Genomic DNA, 21,253 nt, shown 5'->3' on the forward strand with positions numbered 1-21,253 from the left:
TAGAGACTGGGGGAAATGAGAATGAATGAAAACCTGAACTCACTGAGCCCGATTCTTCAATCCTTAGAGTGTAGATAATTTTGTATATTAATGAACTCTCAGTTTTGATACTCTATAATTTCCCACATGGAATCACACTGGAATCATCTCAAGACAAAACGAAAAGCTGCAAAAAAAAATCATTAGAATCGAAAAATAGCAACTCAGAAGCCACAACATACTGTTACTTGTAGTCCTACCAAAAACTCCTACCAAAAGAATAAGTCCAGCATTTAGTCATTCTTTATGTTTTATTCGACAGGAAATTAATTGCGGTATAAAAATATGATTTTTCTCATGAAAGAAAAAAAAATTATTAGATGGAAAAAATGGTAGATCAAACGCATTCCGTGAGCATGGAGCATGTACTTCCACACCCGTCAGTGGATCCACAGCGCCACCCAGTGGTAGAGTGTTGGCATGACAATTTCATATAACTTGCAAGGGATTCCAAGGGGCTGACCCAAAATTAGAAAAAAAAAACTGCAAAGATAGAAGGCGCTTGGGTGTAGGAAGGAAACTTTTCTGTCCTGAGAAGAAGGTCCCATCTCCAGCATCAGCTTCTCTCTTACTACAGAGAATGCACAGGTCCAGCCAGAAACTGACAGTATAAAAAACAGTCGCTTTCTTACTACCTTTAAGGTAAGAATTCTAATATTTTATGTAAAATGTAAGGTTTAGATTTGGGACGTCAAAAACCAATAGCGTCAATCAACCCAATCTTGTAACGCGGTAGAGGGTTGTTTTGGCATACTTATGGTTAACTGATCAGGTACCAAAATCACAAGTAGGCTGGGGAGAAATGTGCAGATTTGGGAATGATTTACATGGCAGGAAACAATTCCTATTGTACCCTGCTCCCTATAAGGGAGACTTCTCCCACCATCATGGTTTATATGCTAAAGCGTTTGATCATTTTTAAAAAAGTCTGATCAATTTCTGGTCGAATCGATTTAATGATTATATGATCATTGCTCCTTTTTGATTCAATTTGAGAATTTCTATGTATGTGGAATAACAAAAGGAAGAGATTGTTTTCAGCATTCTCAAAGAAATGACAGTATTACATAGGATGTAAGATCCAGAACAAAGTTTTAGTTCATTTTTTTTTAAAGTTGGTTGTTAGTTTGTAGATAATACTCATCCTGTATAGACCAGACCTAAACATCCTATGTTAGAGCGGGGTCTCCCCAGGAACATTGGGGATAATATTATGTCCGCTTTCTGTCCACTCCTCCAATTATTCTTTATAAGAGGTTACATTCTCATATATTCTACATGTTAGGATTAATAGAAGATTATCGGCACTTTTAAGTTACAAAGCGGTACAGTGTAAGGACTTCAATATTTCGCCATGAATGATAGGCGCGATCGATTATTATTATTATTATTATTATTATACAAAAAGTAATACTATTGATGATCTGTAATTGCAAATACTGTCAGATAATATGAATTACCTGCAGCTGTCAAGCTGCTGTGGTACTACAACTCCCAGGTCATGTTGGGATTTGTAGTCTCGGTGAAGCTGATGAGCCTCAGATTGGGACCAGTGTACTATGACATGTGCAATAAATCGCCTATAGATTGTGAAATTATAGTAGACATTTGGCTTACAGCAAAAGACACAACTGGGCTATGACCATCTATGGAGCTTGTATGATTGTATGCATTTATGTATTCCTTATTTTTATACTTTACATGGATTTATAAATATGTGTGCCAAAATATAAACAATCAATTTTATCATTTTATCAGCAGCCATGAGTGCAGCCACCTATATCACATCATATCATTACATCAGCCAACCAGAAATCAGAATGGGTGGGACTCAATTACTGATGTCATTTTATTATGGCCGCTGTATTATTATATGGCGGGACAACATCAGTAACATAATGGCATTACCCCATATTCCTACAGTAACTATTCGCACTGGGATTAACTTTCCTGGTATTATTTACTTTCTTTTTTAACCATAACGTAGAAAGAAAAGTGGCAGAGATTTTTTTTTTTTTACTTTTTTTCTGCGTCAGCGGAGAATAGTAGCACCATTTGTGGACTTTGGTGAAAATATCATCAGTTGCAGGAATTTACTCTGGAAAAGTTATCGGGCTATAAAATCCAATACTTAGTGGGGTTATCCATGACTATGAAATCTATTCATCCATCTTTGGGGTGCTGGATGTCAGCCTTTCGCCATTCAGCTAACACTTGGAGCTATGGCCAATGACTGTGTTACATGCACGCTGCTAGGTTCAGATAGGGGTGGGACAGGTCTCATGAAATCTTAGGAACTCTGGGGGAACCGTTACTCAGGGCGACAAGATGGAGCGACACAGATACAATTGATAGAGTTCTCATGAACAGATGAACAGTGTATTTTAATATCACAGCACGTCCAGTGCAATTCAAGTCTCTTAAGCACAGGCTTTATAAACGGTACAGCTGCTTCTTAGAGGCACATTCACTAACAGTCTCTTTTGATAGCACAGATCAAGACTCTTTACAAAGGCACAGTAGAACACAGCATTCCTACTAGCATAGTGAGATGGAGGAGAGGGGAGAGTTTGATGAGGGAGATTATCCCTGTGACACAATTACTTCCAGTCCATATCTTCCTGCTCCTGATAGACTTTCTCAAGTAGCAGTACAGGGGTTAGGCCAGCTTCTCACTTTTTAATGTAATCCTGTGTCCTTATGGTTCCCTTGCCTGAACTTTTGTGAGAGATAGATCACACACCACTCATCCCTTTGGATGCTGCCAGAATAGTCAACAAGTTCTCTACAACCCCAAGGGCTCTGCTAATCACTTCCTATCTCCTGTGACTGTGTTAACCCCTGAAGTTGCTGGATGCTTTTTGAAGCAAATGACTTTTCTTAGGTACCACAGCTCAGCTCCTATTGAAATGAATGGTAGCCGAGCTGCGGTACCTTAGAACAGCCAATGCACACTAATATGAGCAATGGTGTTTCACATACATACATCGTGTACTTCCTCTAATAATAATAATAATTTTATTTATATAGCGCCAACATATTCCGCAGCGCTTTACAAATTATAGAGGGGATTTGTACAGACAATAGACGTTACATCATAACAAAAATCACAGTTCAAAATAAATACCAAGAGGAATGAGGGCCCTGCTCGCAAGCTTACAAACTATGAGGAAAAGAGGAGACACGAGAGGTGGATGGTAACAATTGCTTTAGTTATTCGGACTAGCCATAGTGTAAGGCTCGGGTGTTCATGTAAAGCTGCATGAACCAGTTAACTGCCTAAGTATGTAGCAGTACAGACACAGAGGGCTATTAACTGCATAAAGTGTACGAGAACATGATGCGAGGAACCTGATTAAGGTTTAAGGGTTTTTTTTAATAGGCCACACATGGATGGTTAGGTTAATGCGTTGAGGCGGTAGGCCAGTCTGAACAAATGCATTTTTAGGGCACGCTTAAAACTGTGGGGATTGGGGATTAATCGTATTAACCTGGGTAGTGCATTCCAAAGAATTGGCGAAGCACATGAAAAGTCTTGGAGACGGGAGTGGGAGGTTCTGATTATTGATGATTTTAACCTCAGGTCATTAGCAGAATGGAGGGCATGGGTAGGGTGGTAGACTGAGACCAGGGAGGAGATGTAGGGTGGTGTTGAGCCATGGAGTGCTTTGTGGATGAGGGTAATAGTTTTGTACTGGATTCTTGAGTGGATGGGTAACCAGTGTAATGACTGGCACAGGGTAGAGGCATCGGTGTAACAGTTGGTGAGGAAAATAATCCTGGCAGAAGCATTCAGGACAGATTGGAGCCGGGAGAGTTTGGTAAGAGGGAGGCCAATTAAGAGAGAGTTACAATAGTCCAGGCGAGAATGAATGAGTGAAACAGTAAGAGTTTTTGCACTGTCAAAAGTAAGAAAAGGGCGAATTCTAGAAATGCTTTTGAGATGCAGATAAGAAGAGCGAGCCAATGATCGGATGTGGGGGGTGAAGGAAAGGTCAGAATCAAGGATGACCCCAAGGCAGTGGGCATGTTGCTTGGGAGTAATGGTGGAACCGCACACGGAGATGGCAATGTCAGGCAAAGGTAGGTTAGTAGAGGGAGAGAACACGAGGAGTTCAGTGGGACTTGATAACAGTTAACCCCTTCAAGACCCAGCCTATTTTGACCTTAAAGACCTTGCCGTTTTTTGCAATTCTGACCAGTGTCCCTTTATGAGGTAATAACTCAGGAACGCTTCAACGGATCCTAGCGGTTCTGAGATTGTTTTTTCGTGACATATTGGGCTTCATGTTAGTGGTAAATTTAGGTCAATAAATTCTGCATTTATTTGTGATAAACACGGAAATTTGGCGAAAATTTTGAAAATTTCGCAATTTTCACATTTTGAATTTTTATTCTGTTAAACCAGAGAGATATGTGACACAAAATAGTTAATAAATAACATTTTCCACATGTTTACTTTACATCAGCACAATTTTGGAAACAAAATTTTTTTTTGTTAGGAAGTTATAAGGGTTAAAATTCGACCAGCGATTTGTCATTTTTACAACGAAATTTACAAAACCATTTTTTTTAGGGACCACCTCACATTTGAAGTCAGTTTGAGGGGTCTATATGGCTGAAAATACCCAAAAGTGACACCATTCTAAAAACTGCACCCCTCAAGGTACTCAAAACCACATTCAAGAAGTTTATTAACCCTTCAGGTGCTTCACAGCAGCAGAAGCAACATGGAAGGAAAAAATGAACATTTAACTTTTTAGTCACAAAAATTATCTTTTAGCAACAATTTTTTTATTTTCCCAATGGTAAAAGGAGAAACTGAACCACGAAAGTTGTTGTCCAATTTGTCCTGAGTACGCTGATACCTCATATGTGGGGGTAAACCACTGTTTTGGCGCACGGCAGGGCTTGGAAGGGAAGGAGCGCCATTTGACTTTTTGAATCAAAAATTGGCTCCACTCTTTAGCGGACACCATGTCACGTTTGGAGAGCCCCCGTGTGCCTAAAAATTGGAGCTCCCCCACAAGTGACCCCATTTTGGAAACTAGACGCCCCAAGGAACTTATCTAGATGCATAGTGAGCACTTTGAACCCCCAGATGCTTCACAAATTGATCCGTAAAAATGAAAAAGTACTTTTTTTTCACAAAAAAATTCTTTTAGCCTCAATTTTTTCATTTTCACATGGGCAACAGGATAAAATGGATCCTAAAATGTGTTGGGCAATTTCTCCTGAGTACACCAATACCTCACATGTGGAGGTAAACCACTGTTTGGGCACATGGTAAGGCTCGGAAGGGAAGGAGCGCCATTTGACTTTTTGAATGAAAAATTATTTCCATCGTTAGCGGACACCATGTCGCGTTTGGATAGCTCCTGTGTGCCTAAACATTGGCGCTCCCCCACAAGTGACCCCATTTTGGAAACTAGACCCCCCAAGGAACTAATTTAGATGCCTAGTGAGCACTTTAAACCCTCAGGTGCTTCACAAATTGATCTGTAAAAATGAAAAAGTAATTTTTTTTCACAAAAAAATTCTTTTCGCCTCAATTTTTTCATTTTCACATGGGCAGTAGGATAAAATGGATCATAAAATTTGTTGGGCAATTTCTCCCGAGTACGCCGATACCTCATATGTGGGGGTAAACCACTGTTTGGGCACTCGGCAGGGCTCGGAAGAGAAGGCGCGCCATTTGACTTTTTGAATGGAAAATTAGCTCCAATTGTTAGCGGACACCATGTCGCGTTTGGAGAGCCCCTGTGTGCCTAAACATTGGAGCTCCCGCACAAGTGACCCCATTTTGGAAACTAGACCCCCCAAGGAACTTATCTAGATGCATATTGAGCACTTTAAACCCCCAGGTGCTTCACAGAAGTTTATAACGCAGAGCCATGAAAATAAAAAATAATTTTTCTTTCCTCAAAAATGATTTTTTAGCCTGGAATTTCCTATTTTGCCAAGGATAATAGGAGAAATTGGACCCCAAATATTGTTGTCCAGTTTGTCCTGAGTACGCTGATACCCCATATGTGGGGGTAAACCACTGTTTGGGCGCACGGCAGGGCTCGGAAGGGATGGCACGCCATTTGGCTTTTTAAATGGAAAATTAGCTCCAATCATTAGCGGACACCATGTCACGTTTGGAGAGCCCCTGTGTGCCTAAACATTGGAGATCCCCCAGAAATGACACCATTTTAGAAACTAGACCCCCAAAGGAACTAATCTAGATGTGTGGTGAGGACTTTGAACCCCCAAGTGCTTCACAGAAGTTTATAACGCAGAGCCATGAAAATTAAAAAAAAAATTATTTTCTCAAAAATGATCTTTTAGCCTGCAATTTTTTATTTTCCCAAGGGTAACAGGAGAAATTTGACCCCAAAAGTTGTTGTCCAGTTTCTCCTGAGTACGCTGATACCCCATATGTGGGGGTAAATCACTGTTTGGGCACATGCCGGGGCTCGGAAGTGAAGTAGTGACGTTTTGAAATGCAGACTTTGATGGAATGCTCTGTGGGCGTCACGTTGCGTTTGCAGAGCCCCTGATGTGGCTTAACAGTAGAAACCCCCCACAAGTGACCCCATTTTGGAAACTAGACCCCCAAAGGAACTTATCTAGATGTGTGGTGAGCACTTTGAACCCCCAAGTGCTTCATAGAAGTTTATAATGCAGAGCCGTGAAAATAATAAATACGTTTTCTTTCCTCAAAAATAATTATTTAGCCCAGAATTTTTTAATTTTCCCAAGGGTAACAGGAGAAATTTGACCCCAATATTTGTTGTCCAGTTTCTCCTGAGTACGGTGATACCCCATATGTGGGGGTAAACTACTGTTTGGGCACATGCCGGGGCTTGGAATTGAAGTAGTGACGTTTTGAAATGCAGACTTTGATGGAATGCTCTGCGGGCGTCACGTTGCGTTTGCAGAGCCCCTGATGTGCCTAAACAGTAGAAACCCCCCACAAGTGACCCCATTTTGGAAACTAGACCCTGAAAGGAACTTATCTAGATGTGTCGTGAGCACTTTGAACCCCCAAGTGCTTCATAGAAGTTTATAATGCAGAGCCGTGAAAATAATAAATACGTTTTCTTTCCTCAAAAATAATTATTTAGCCCAGAATTTTTTATTTTCCCAAGGGTTACAGGAGAAATTGGACCCCAAAAGTTGTTGTCCAGTTTCTCCTGAGTACGCTGATACCCCATATGTGGGGGTAAACCACTGTTTGGGCACACGTCGGGGCTCAGAAGGGAAGTAGTGACTTTTGAAATGCAGACTTTGATGGAATGGTCTGCGGGTGTCACGTTGCGTTTGCAGAGCCCCTGGTGTGCCTAAACAGTAGAAACCCCCCACAAGTGACCCCATTTTAGAAACTAGACCCCCCAAGGAACTTATCTAGATATGTGGTGAGCACTTTGAACCCCCAAGTGCTTCACAGACGTTTACAACGCAGAGCCGTGAAAATAAAAAATCATTTTTCTTTCCTCAAAAATTATGTTTTAGCAAGCATTTTTTTAGATTCACAAGGGTAACAGGAGAAATTGGACCCCAGTAATTGTTGCGCAGTTTGTCCTGAGTATGCTGGTACCCCATATGTGGGGGTAAACCACTGTTTGGGCACACGTCAGGGCTCGGAAGTGAGGGAGCACCATTTGACTTTTTGAATACGAGATTGGCTGGAATCAATGGTGGCGCCATGTTGCGTTTGGAGACCCCTGATGTGCCTAAACAGTGGTAACCCCTCAATTCTAACTCCAACACTAACCCCAACACACCCCTAACCCTAATCCCAACTGTAGCCATAATCCTAATCACAACCCTAACCCCAACACACCCCTAACCACAACACTAACCCCAACACACCCCTAACCACAACCCTAACCCCAACACACCCCTAACCCTAACCACAACCCTAATTCCAACCCTAACCCTAAGGCTATGTGCCCACGTTGCGGATTCGTGTGAGATATTTCCGCACCATTTTTGAAAAATCCGCGGGTAAAAGGCACTGTGTTTTACCTGCGGATTTTCCGCGGATTTCCAGTGTTTTTTGTGCGGATTTCACCTGCGGATTCCTATTGAGGAACAGGTGTAAAACGCTGCGGAATCCGCACAAAGAATTGACATGCTGCGGAAAATACAACGCAGCGTTCCCGCGCGGTATTTTCCGCACCATGGGCACAGCGGATTTGGTTTTTCATATGTTTACATGGTACTGTAAACCTGATGGAACACTGCTGCGAATCCGCAGCCAAATCCGCACCGTGTGCACATAGCCTAATTCTAAAGGTATGTGCACACGCTGCGGATCCGCAGCAGTTTCCCATGAGTGTACAGTTCAATGTAAACCTATGGGAAACAAAAATCGCTGTACACATGCTGCGGAAAAACTGCACGGAAACGCAGCGGTTTACATTCCGCAGCATGTCACTTCTTTGTGCGGATTCCGCAGCGGTTTTACAACTGCTCCAATAGAAAATCGCAATTGTAAAACCGCAGTGAAATGCGCAGAAAAAAACGCGGTAAATCCGCCATAAATCCGCAGCGGTTTAGCACTGCGGATTTATCAAATCCGCAGCGGAAAAATCCGCAGAGGACCAGAATACGTGTGCACATTCCTAACCCTAACCCTAGCCCTAACCCTAGCCCTAACCCTAGCCCTAACCCTACCCCTAACCCTACCCCTAACCCTAACCCTAACCCTACCCCTAACCCTAACCCTAACCCTAGCCCTACCCCTAACCCTACCCCTAACCCTACCCCTACCCCTAACCCTAACCCTATTCTAACAGTGGAAAAAAAAAAATTTCTTTATTTTTTTATTGTCCCTACCTATGGGGGTGACAAAGGGGGGGGGGGGGTCATTTATTATTTTTTTTATTTTGATCACTGAGATAGATTATATCTCAGTGATCAGAATGCACTTTGGAACGAATCTGCCGGCCGGCAGATTCGGCGGGCGCACTGCGCATGCGCCCGCCATTTTGGAAGATGGCGGCGCCCGGGAGAAGACGGACGGGACCACGGCTGGATCGGTACGTATGATAGGGTGGGGGGGGACCACGGGGGGGGATCGGAGCACGGGGGGGGGGAATCGGAGCGCGGGAGGGGTGGAACGGAGCGCGGGGGGCGTGGAACGGAGCACGGGGGGGCTGGAATGGAGCACGGGGGGGTGGAACGGAGCACGGGGGGGGTGGATCGGAGTGCAGGGGGGGTGATTGGAGCACGGGGGGGTGATTGGAGCACGGGGGGAGCGGACACGAGCACGGGGGGGAGCGGAGCACTGGACGGAGGGGAGCCGGAGCAGTGTACCGGCCAGATCGGGGGGGTGGGAGGCGATCGGAGGGGTGGGGTGGGGGCACACTAGTATTTCCAGCCATGGCCGATGATATTTCAGCATCGGCCATGGCTGGATTGTAATATTTCACCCGTTATAATGGGTGAAATATTACAAATCGCTCTGATTGGCAGTTTCACTTTCAACAGCCAATCAGAGCGATCGTAGCCACGAGGGGGTGAAGCCACCCCCCCTGGGCTAAACTACCACTCCCCCTGTCCCTGCAGATCGGGTGAAATGGGAGTTAACCCTTTCACCCGGTCTGCAGGGACGCGATCTTTCCATGACGCCGCATAGGCGTCATGGGTCGGATTGGCACCGACTTTCATGACGCCTACGTGGCGTCAAAGGTCGGGAAGGGGTTAAAATAGGTCATCAGATCCGTAGGGGTGGAACAGTCAGCACACCCAACACTGATCTAATATTATTATTATTATTTATTTATATAGCACCATTAATTCCATGGTGCTGTACATGAGAAAGGGGTTACGTACAGAGTTACAGATATCATTTACAGTAAACAAATTTACAGTGACAGGCTGGTACAGAGTGGTGAGGATCCTGTCCTTGCGGACTTACATTCTATGGGATAATGGGGAAGAGACAGAAGGTCGAGGCTGCAGCAGCTCTGGTGGTGGTGAGGCGGCAGAATGGTTATTGCAGGCTGTAGGCTTTCCTGAAGAGATGGGTTTTCAGGTTCCACTGAAGGATCCGAGGGTGGTGGATAATCAGACGTGTTGAGGCGTGGCATTCCAGAGGATGGGGGATATTCGGGAGAAATCTTGGAGGCGGTTGTGTGAAGAACAAATAAGTGTGGAGGAGAGTAGGAGGTCTTGGAAGGATCGGAGATTACGTGAGGGAAGATATTGGGAGATTAGTTCAGAGATATACAGAGGGAACAGGTTGTGGATGGCTTTGTAGGTCAGTGTTAGTAGTTTGAACTGGATTCATTGGGGAATTGAGAGTCAGTGGAGGGATTTGCAGAGGGGAGAAGCAGGGGAGTAGTGAGGAGAGAGATGGATTAGCCAGGCAGCAGAGATGAGTACAGACTGGAGTGGTGCAAGAGAGTTAGAGGGGAGGCCACAGAGAAGGTTGTTGCAGTAATCGAAGCGGGAGATGATGAGGGCATGCACAAGAGTTTTGGTAGATTGTGGGCTGAGGAAGGGACGGATTCTGGCAATATTTTTTAGTTGGAGGTAACAGGAGGTGGCAAGAGTTTGTACATGCGGTTTGAAGGACAGGGCAGAGTCAAGAGTTACCCCGAGGCAGCGGATTTCAGGTGCGGGAGAGAGCGTGATGCCGTTTACCATAGTAGATAGATCGGGTAGGGGGGGTACGCGAGATGGGGGAAAGATGATGAGTTCTGTTTTGTCTACATTGAGTTTTAGGAAGCGAGAGGTGAAGAAGGAGGATATGGCTGACAGACATTCTGGGATTCTGGACAGCAGAGAGGTGACATCTGGGCCAGAGAGGTAGATCTGAGTGTTGTCCACATACAGGTGGTACTAGCAGCTATGGGACTTTATGAGTTGTCGTAGGCCAAGGGTATAGATGGAAAAAAGTAGGGACGCTAGGACAGAGCCTTGAGAAACTCCAACAGAGAGAGGGCAGGATGAGGAGGTAGTGTGGGAGTGGGAGATGCTGAATGTGCGGTCGGAAAGGTATAATACAATCCAGGACAGGGCAAGGTCTTTGATGTCAAGGGAAGAAATAATCTGTAGCAGTAGGCAGTGGTTGACTGTGTTGAAGGCAGAGGACAGATCGGGATGGAGGAGGATGGAGAACTGTCTGTTAGCTTTGGCTGTGAGTAAGTTATTAGTAATTTTTGTCAGGGCATTTTCGGTGGAGTGGTGGGGGCGGAAGCCAGATTGGAGGTTGTCAAGGAGAGAGTTAGATGAGAGGTGGGAGGAAAGTTAAGCATGGACATGCTGCTTAAGGAGTTTTGAAGCAAATGGGAGCAGTGATATGGGGCAATAGCTGGGTATAATAATAATAATAATAATAATAATTTTATTTATATAGCGCCAACATATTCCGCAGCGCTTTACAAATTATAGAGGGGACTTGTACAGACAATAGACATTACAGCATAACAGAACTACAGTTCAAAACAGATACCAGGAGGAGTGAGGGCCCTGCTCGCAAGCTTACAAACTATGGGGAAAAGGGGAGACACGAGAGGTGGATGGTAACAATTGCTTTAGTTATTCGGACCAGCTATAGTGTAAGGCTCAGGTGTTCATGTAAAGCTGCATGAACCAGTTACCTGCCTAAGTATGTAGCAGTACAGACACAGAGGGCTAATACTGCATAAAGTGTATGAGAACATGATGCGAGGAACCTTTTTTTTTTTTTTTTTATTATAAATAGGCCACACAGGGATCGTTAGGTTAATGCATTGAGGCGGTAGGCCAGTCTGAACAAATGAGTTTTTAGGGCACGCTTAAAACTGTGGGGATTGGGGATTAATCGTATTAACCTAGGTAGTGCATTCCAAAGAATCGGCGCAGCACGTGTAAAGTCTTGGAGACGGGAGTGGGAGGTTCTGATTATTGAGGATGCTAACCTGAGGTCATTAGCGGAGCGGAGGGCACGGGTAGGGTGGTAGACTGATACCAGGGAGGAGATGTAGGGTGGTGCTGAGCCATGGAGTGCTTTGTGGATGAGGGTAGTAGTTTTGTACTGGATTCTGGAGTGGATGGGTAGCCAGTGTAATGACTGGCACAGGGTAGAGGCATCGGTGTAACGGTTGGTGAGGAATATGATCCTGGCTGCAGCATTCAGGACAGATTGGAGCGGGGAGAGTTTTGCAAGAGGGAGACCGATTAGTAGAGAGTTACAATAGTCCAGACGAGAATGAATAAGTGAAACAGTCAGAGTTTTTGCAGAGTCGAAATTAAGAAAAGGGCGAATTCTAGAAATGTTTTTGAGATGCAGGTAAGAAGAGCGAGCCAGTGATCGGATGTAGGGGGTGAATGAAAGGTCAGAATCAAGGATGACCCCAAGGCAGCGGGCATGTTGCTTTGGAGTAATGGTGGAACCGCACACGGAGATGGCAATGTCAGGCAAAGGTAGGTTAGTAGAGGGAGAGAACACGAGGAGTTCAGTTTTTGACAGGTTTAGTTTCAGATAGAGGGAGGACATGATGTTAGAGACAGCGGTAAGACAATCACTGGTGTTTTCTAAAAAGGTCGGTGTGATATCGGGAGCAGAAGTGTATAATTGGGTGTCGTCAGCATAGAGATGGTACTGGAAACCAAATCTACTGATTGTTTGTCCAATAGGGGCAGTATACAACGAGAAGAGTAGGGGGCCTAGGACTGATCCTTGAGGAACCCCAACAGTAAGGGGAAGGTGAGAGGAGGAGGAACCAGCAAAACATACAGTGAAGGATCGGTCAGAGAGATAGGAGGAGAACCAGGAGAGAACGGTGTCCTTGAGGCCGATGGAGCGGAGCATAGTGAGGAGGAGCTGATGATCCACAGTGTCGAATGCTGCAGAGAGATCCAAGAGAATTAGCATGGAGTAGTGATCATTAGATTTAGCTGTTAGTAGGTCATTAGAGACTTTAGTGAGGGCAGTTTCAGTAGAGTGTAAAGAGCGGAAGCCAGATTGAAGAGGGTCGAGAAGAGAGTTATAGCAGTTGGTTAGTTTTTTTGAGGATGGGTGTGATGGTGGCATGTTTGAAGGCAGAGGGGAAGGTACCAGAAGATAGCGATAGGTTAAAGAGATGGGTTAGGGCTGGAATGAGCCTTTTAATGAGCAGGTTGGGGAGCAGGTGGGAAGGGATGGGGTCAAATACACAGGTGGTGAGGTGCGATTTGGAAAGGAGGTGAGTAAGCTCTCCTTCAGTGATGTTGGAGAGGAAGGTTATTAGGGAAGGGCAGAGATCTGGTAAATGGAGTGGTTGGGGTGATGGAACAGTAAAGGTTTGCCTTGTTTGGTCTATCTTGTTTTTGAAGTAGGTGGCAAAGTCCTCGGAAGAAATGATGGGAGGTCTCAGTGGTGGACGGAGGAGAGAGTTAAATGTGCTGAACAGTTGTTTTGGGTTGTAAGATAATGAAGATACAAGGTTTGTGAAATAGGTCTGTTTAGCAGAGGTAAGGGCTAATTTGAAGGCAAGTGTAGCTTGTTTGAAAGCAGTGAAGTCGTCTGACAGACGTGTTTTCTTCCAACACCGCTCCGCGACCCTGGATGCTTGTCGAAGTTTTTTGGTGAGATTGTTATGCCAGGGTTGCCTATTGATTTGTCGCACTTTGCCATGCATGAGAGGAGCGAATAAGTCTATGGCTGATGTGAGGGTGGTGTTATAGAAATCAGTGACCCTGTCCGTGTCGTGGAGTGAAGATATGGAGGACAGGGGTAGAAGAGAGTCTGAGAGTCTGTGAATGTCTAGGTGTGCGAGGTTTCTGTGAGGATGTGGTAATGGCTGGACATGGAGGGCGGGTGAGGAGGACAAGGATGAGAAGGTGAGTAGATGGTGGTCAGATAGGGGGAAGAGAGAGGTTGTGACCCTACAAAGTCCCTCATAAATTTTGTATCATTTTGTTTTGGTCTAGTAGTTACTAAAGGGGTTTTATTGTAAATCGAATTTTTCACGCCATCAGCCAGTGCTTGGTTATAAAAATAATCTCAGCGCACAGAGGAAAAAACTAAAGATGGTGAGGTATAGTCAAAGTCTAACATGAAAACTGTAACCTACAACTAATTTTTTTAGAGCCATTAAATTGTACACACAGACAAATTTAGCAAACACTACAACCAGCCGATCCAACAATAAAGCTGAATGGTAGAGATTAGAAGTGTGCCCTAACAGGCCCTATTGAACCCTAGTGCACCCTTCCTTACAGCTATGGTTGGCACCATAACTTGAGAGCAATATGGCGCCACCACTCACCATCAGCTCACCCTGGATTCCAGAATGCAAACAATCAACGTTCAAAAAACAGAGTGCCGCGGTGACTAGAAAGAAGGAGATGGTGTGAGGGTTTTTCAATCAGTGAACCAAAGGAGATATGTCCATATAAAGATTATCTGTTCATTGGTAGCAACAAGACAACCTTAAAGTTACCCCCTCAGGAGCCCATGTGATCCACGCCAGCCAAAAAAACACAAACCTAAAAACTACCGAATTCCCTGAACAGAAACCAAAAGTCATATACTTGATGTAGCTACAATAGGTAGGGAAGGGAAGGAGAGGTGTATGACTAAGCTAAATCACCCTCTACTCACCCTAATCACCAGTCCCTACCTTGCCGCGGAGGTTGGCACCCTAAATAATCACGCAAAAGGGTGCCCCGCTCACCGTCGGCTTACCCTCACTTCCCCTCAATAACAACCCTTCCAACTTTCTATAACCCAGTAGGGAAAAAGAGGATGAGGAGGGGGAGTGAAGTTGGCGCAAACTTGTTAGTGATGAAAATAGTAAAAGAGCCCCAAATCTCAAAAACTAGTATACTGGTGCGCTAACTGGCAGAAGAAGTGCTAAAGTGCTTTGTATATACCATGGATGCTGAACAAGCACTGATACATTTCAATGTATAGCACCTGCGGCAAAACAGACAATGATAGATTTCAGTGCATGACATTGGCAGCATATGATAAACTAGATGGCGGCCCGATTCTAACGCATCGGGTATTCTAGAATATGCATGTCCACGTAGTATATTGCCCAGTCACGTAGTATTTTGCCCAGTCACGAAGTATAATGCTCCATGCAGTTATAGCCCCATAGATGGCCCATATAATGCTCCATGCAGTTATGGCCCCATAGATGCCCCATATAATGCTCCATGCAGTTATGGCCCCATAGATGCTCCATATAATGCTCCATGCAGTTATGGCCCCATAGATGCCCCATATAATGCTCCATGCAGTTCATTATGGCCCCATAGATGCCCCACATAATGATCCATGCAGTTATGGCCCCATAGATGCCCCATATAATGCTCCATGCACTTATGGCCCCATAGATGCCCCATATAATGCTCCATGCAGTTATAGCCCCATAGATGCCCCATATAATGCTCCATGCAGTTATGGCCCCATAGATGCCCCATATAATGCTCCATGCAGTTATGGCCCCATAGATGCCCCATATAATGCTCCATGCAGTTCATTATGGCCCCATAGATGTCCCATATAATGTCCCATGCAGTTCATTATGGCCCCATAGATGCCTCATATAATGCTCTATGCAGTTATGGACCCATAGATGTCCATATAATGCTCCATGCAGTTATGGCCCCATAGATGCCCCATATAATGCTCCATGCAGTTATGGCCCCATAGATACCCCATATAATGCTCCATGCAGTTCATTATGGCCCCATAGATGTCCCATATAATGCTCCATGCAGTTCATTATGGCCCCATAGATGCCCCATATAATGCTCTATGCAGTTATGGCCCCATAGATGTCCCATATAATGCTCCATGCAGTTATGGCCCCATAGATGCCCCATATAATGCTCCATGCAGTTATGGCCCCATAGATGCCCCATTTAATGCTCCATGCAGTTCTTTATGGCCCCATAGACGCGCCATACAGCATTGTGCCACATGTAATGCTGCTGCTGCAATAAAAAAAAAATCACATACTCACCTCTCTTGCTGCCCGCTGCTCCTCGGTGTCCCATGTCTCTGCACTGACTGTTCAGGCAGAGGGCGGCACGCACACTAATACGTCATCGCGCCCTCTGACCTGCACAGTCACTGCAAGAGGACGGGAAGACGGAGCGGCGCCCGGCGGATGGAACGCGGACAGGTGAATATGAAATACATGCATAGGCAGCGTCAATAGTAAAAACTTGGTCACACAGGGTTAATAGCAGTGGTAACGGAGTGAGTTACCCGCGGCGTAACGCGGTCCGTTACCGCTGGCATTAACCCTGTGTGAGCGGTGACTGCGGGGAGTATGGAGCGGGCACTGACTGCAGGGGAGTAGGGAGGGACTTATTGGACTGTGGCCATCGCTGATTGGTCGTGGCAGCCATGACAGGCAGCTGCCGAGACCAATCAGCGAATGAATAGCCATGACAGAAAGAAAGAAAGAAAGAAAGAAAGAAGGACAGACGGAAGTGACCCATAGACAATTATATAGTAGATATCTTTTAGATGTATAAAAATGCATATCTTATACTTAGTGTGTACCATAGATGGTAAACAAACACTGATATATGATGTATAGCACCTGCGACAAAACAGACAATGATAGATTTCAGTGCATGACACCGGCAGCATATGACAAATATATTTTAAATGTATAAAATTGCATATCTTGTACAGTGTCACATACACAAGCCACACCACAGAATGCTCAACGTACTGTATCACCATGTGCAATGAGTTATCCTACCAGTTGTTTTAATTATTCAAATAATTACAAAGCAAAACCGATCACTCATTGTCAAAAAGTCAAAGCAGTATCAATACCCTTGAGATGTTTTTTGCCCACGTAGAGATTGACCTAGGAACCAATACACTTATTCCAGTATGCCCATGCTAGCACCATATAGTAAATCAAATTCATATCTGAGATCCAAAGAACCACAAAATACCTCAACGTGTTTCACTTCCATGGTGTAAGTTCATCAGGAGGCAAATGGTATATGCAGTGTCAAGGGATGGAAGACATCAGGCAGATAGGACATCCTGGCTGCAAGTGTAGATAATAATTTCAGCGCCCCCCTTCTCCATTGCAGTGCTGCCTCTTCTCTGCCGGGGTGATGTCACGACTACAGCACACATCACCGCTGCAGCCAATCACTGAGCTCAGTAGTACTTCCAATGTAAACAGTACGAGCTGCTCAGCTCAGTTATTGGCAGCAGCATTAATCTGCTCATCTCTATTTATGTGAATAAAGGCTATTTTGTTCCCTGTACAGTCAGGCCATAATAATAAAAAAAAACTATGGGGTCCTTAAAATTAGGTACAGCTTCAGATGAACAACGACACATGACAAATTACACCATATCATTATTTATTTAGCAAAAATGCATCAGCAGTATGTGAAAAATTAAGTATATCACTACTGCTTTCATAGGAATTAAGAATGTAAGTAGCAGTCAGGTGCTACTAATCTGATGCCATTGATTAATTGTACATCAGCAAGTGTGGACACCTGTATAAAAGCAGAAGTTTTGGAAGTTTGCTGGTCTGGAGCATTCAGGCATGTGTTAACACAATGTGAAGGAGGAAAGACTTTCACAATGACCATAGAGATGCAGTTGCTGCAGCCAATCAATCTGAGAAGGGTTATAACTAAGGCCATCTAAAAACAAGTTGAAGTTCATCATTCCACAGTGAGAAAGATTATTCACAAGCCAAAAACATTAAGATAGTTGATAATCTTCCCAGGTGTGGACGTCCCAGCAAATTCATGCCAAAGTGAAATTATTTAATGTTAAGAGAAATTGCAAAAAAAAAAACCAAGAGCTACAGCTCAGACTATAAAGGCCTCAGTCAGCAGGTTAAATGATTCAGTTTATGACATTTAACAATTAGAAAATGACTAAACAAGTACGGCTTGTTTGGCAGTGATGCTAAGATAAAGCCTCATCTATCTAAAAAGGGCATGGCAGCTAAAGTTTGCAAAGTTGCATCTGAACAAACCTTGAGAATTTCGGAATAATGTCCTTTGGACAGATAAGACCAAAGTGGAGGTGTTTTTTCCATAATACCGTAGGCCACTTTTGGTGAAAACCAAGCACAGCACATCAACACAAACACCTCATACCAGGTGTCAAGCCCGATGGTGGAGAGGATATAGTATGGGCTTTATTTGCAGCCGCATGACATGGGCAGCTATCAGTTTTGGACTTGACGATGAACGCCTCTGTATAGTAAAGTAGTCTAGACTCAAATGTGAGTCTATATATCCAAAAGCTACAGCTTGTCCGACAGTGGGCAACTGCAACCACAAATCTTCCTCAAAATGGTTGAAAAAGAAAAGAATCAGGAGTTGCAATTGCTGAATCAAATCCGTGAGTTTACCCAAAAGAAATTGCCTAGTGGGACCATAAGAAAGCTGTGCGTAAAGAAATGTCCACAAACCTTAATGGAATAAAGTAATGCTTGTCCTGAAGAGTGGTCCAAACCTCCTCCAGAATGATGTGAGAGACTCATAAAGTCCCACATACGATTACTTCAAGTTATTGCTGTTAATCCCTTTCTACCATTGGACATACTATTCTGTCCATGTGGGGTGGGCCCTACTTCCCATGGACGGAATAGTACGTCCAACGCGATCAGCCGCGAACGCGGGGTCTCCCTGCGTGCTTCCCTGAGACCCTCAGAGCAACGCGATGTGATCGCGTTGCTCCAAGGGTCTCCTACCTCCTCCTCCCTGCAGGCCCGGAACCAAAGTGGCTGAGGGGGGCTTTCCGGGTCCTGCAGGGAGGTGGCTTTCATGCGCCTGCTCAGAGCAGGCGCCGGGAAGCCTCCTGCAATGCCTGTCAGATCGCTGATCTGACACAGTGCACTGCAAAGAAGTGTCAGATCAGCGCTCTGATAATATATAGTCATGTCTCCCCTGGGGCAAAGTAAAAAAGTAAAAAAACAAACACATTTACATGTGTAACAAAAAAAACAACAAAAAAAAAATATATATATATATATATTGTTCCAATAAATATATGTCTTTATCTAAATAAAGAAAAACAATAAAGTACACATATTTAGTATTGCCGTGTCCGTAACGACCCGACCTATAAAACTGTTGAACTAGTTAACCCTTTCAGTGAACACCGCAAAAAAAAAAGGAGCGTGTATGATATTAAAATGCCAGGAGGAAGCTATCGCGAAACGCGCGTTGGGGTCTGGCAGGAATCGGCGTGCCACGTGTGATGGGCATCGGGGAGCATCGCTCTTTATAGGTGATATGTATTGTTAAGGTTTTTTATCCTGTGTACTGACATCACAGGTGTATGCAGAGTTATGGTGCAATATAACACCATGTCGACATCTAGATTGCTAGGCGGCTGTGTTCATATATATTTTTTCTGCTGCACCTGCTACACTCTGTGATATTAGATCGGCATACAGGCTTGGTGCAGACCATTTTTTGGTAGCACCTAGTCTTTTTCGTGTCAGCTATTCAACGGAGCATGCGGTTTTGGAAACTCTACCTCTTCGTCTCATTGGAGTTGGTATAATTTATTATGTTGATATAACACCAATAATAGTTGATTTCAACATCTAAACTCTTTATAGTGACGATTAGGTGAGGTATTTTCTCAGCATGCTATGTTGGTGAACAATGTCGGTACAATAAAATTATATGTTTGGTCTAAACACACTTATTATTACATGTACAGGTGTTTAATCTGTATTTCTGTCTATTGCACAAATTTGACAGCACTTGTGTTTAATATATATTCTGGTAATTCTATAATAGAGCATGCGGTTTGATCCTCCATTTTTTCATCTCGTAGACATTGTTGTTATTATTAATTGGTGACTTCAACATTGAAATTTTTCATGAGTTTGGGGTTAGTGGAGGTATTTTCTCAGCATGCTCTGTTATTGAAAAATCTTACCTATCTGCTCCCTAGCTATTACTAGATTTTGCTTCACGTCTACCTGAAATTATAAACATTCTGGTTCTGAGGCATTGTTTTAATTTTTGTATTTGTCTGTATTCGTTTATGTTAATAAAAGTTGTTATTTTATATTGAAAAGAATTTAAACACTCTTTGATTAAGCATGCAATTCATTAATTGCCCAGCTTATCAGTATGTTTCATGATTGAGTAGGGTGTTTCCCATCCCTTGAATAGGGACATGGGTCAGGGTTATATGTTGACAAAAAAAAAAGGAGGCAAAAAATGACATTTTAATATCATACCACCAAACAAAAAGTGGAATAACACGCGATCAAAAATACGGATATAAATAACCATGGCACCGCTGAAAATGTCATCTTGTCCCGCAAACAACGAGCCACCATACAGCATCATCAACGAAAAAATAAAAAAGTTATAGTCCTCAAAATAAAGCGATGCAAAAATAATAGTTTTTTTATATACAATAGTTTTTATCGTACAAAAGCACCAAAACATAAAAAATGATATAAATGAGGTATCGCTGTAATCATTCTGACCCCAAGAATAAAACTGCTTTATCAATTTTACCAAACACGGAACGGTATAAGCGCCCCCCAAAAGAAATTCATGAATAGCTGGTTTTTGTTCATTCTACCTCACAAAAATCAGAATAAAAAGCGATTAAAAAATGTCATGTGCTCAAAAATGGTACCAATAAAAACGTCAACTCGTCCTGCAAAAAACAAGACCTCACATGACTCTGTGGACCAAAATATGGAAAAATTATAGCTCTCAAAATGTGGAGACGCAAAAACTGTTCTTTGCAATAAAAAAGCGTCTTTTAGTGTGTGACAGCTGCCAATTATAAAAATCCGCTAAAAAACCCGCTATAAAAGTAAATCAAACCCCTCATCATCACCCCCTTAGTTAGGGAAAAATAATAAAATTTTAAAAAAATGTATTTATATCCATTTTCCCCTTAGGGTTAGGGTTGGGGCTAAAGTTAGGGTTAGGGTTGGAACTAAAGTTAGGGTTAGGATTGGGGCTACAGTTAGGGTTGGGGTTAGGGCTAAAGCTAGGGTTAAGGTTGGGGTTAAAGTTAGGGTTGGGGCTAAAGTTAGGGTTAGAGTTGGGGCTAAATTTAGGGTTTGGATTACATTTACGGTTGGGATTAGGGGTGTGGTTAGGGCTAGGGTTGGGATTAGGGTTAGGGGTGTGTTTGGGTTAGAGATTCAGTTAGAATTGAGGGGGTTTCTCTGTTTAGGCACATCAGGGGCTCTCCAAACACAACATGGTGTCCGATCTCAATTCCAGCCAATTCTGCGTTGAAAAAGTA

At 43.6% G+C, this 21,253-nt stretch overlaps 1 protein-coding gene across 1 annotated transcript in view; it reads left to right on the top strand.

Annotated features, from left to right (window-relative positions):
• The first annotated feature begins 542 nt into the window (after positions 1-542).
• COL6A2 (collagen type VI alpha 2 chain) overlaps positions 543-21,253 on the top strand; it is a 61,577-nt gene continuing 40,866 nt past the window's right edge. Inside the window, exon 1 of the mRNA XM_069733260.1 lies at positions 543-681. The gene's annotated coding sequence lies outside the window, so the exon portion shown is untranslated. The remainder of the gene's footprint in view (positions 682-21,253) is intronic.

This window comes from Ranitomeya imitator, chromosome 7 (assembly GCF_032444005.1).
Source record: "Ranitomeya imitator isolate aRanImi1 chromosome 7, aRanImi1.pri, whole genome shotgun sequence".
Taxonomy (NCBI): domain Eukaryota; kingdom Metazoa; phylum Chordata; class Amphibia; order Anura; family Dendrobatidae; genus Ranitomeya; species Ranitomeya imitator.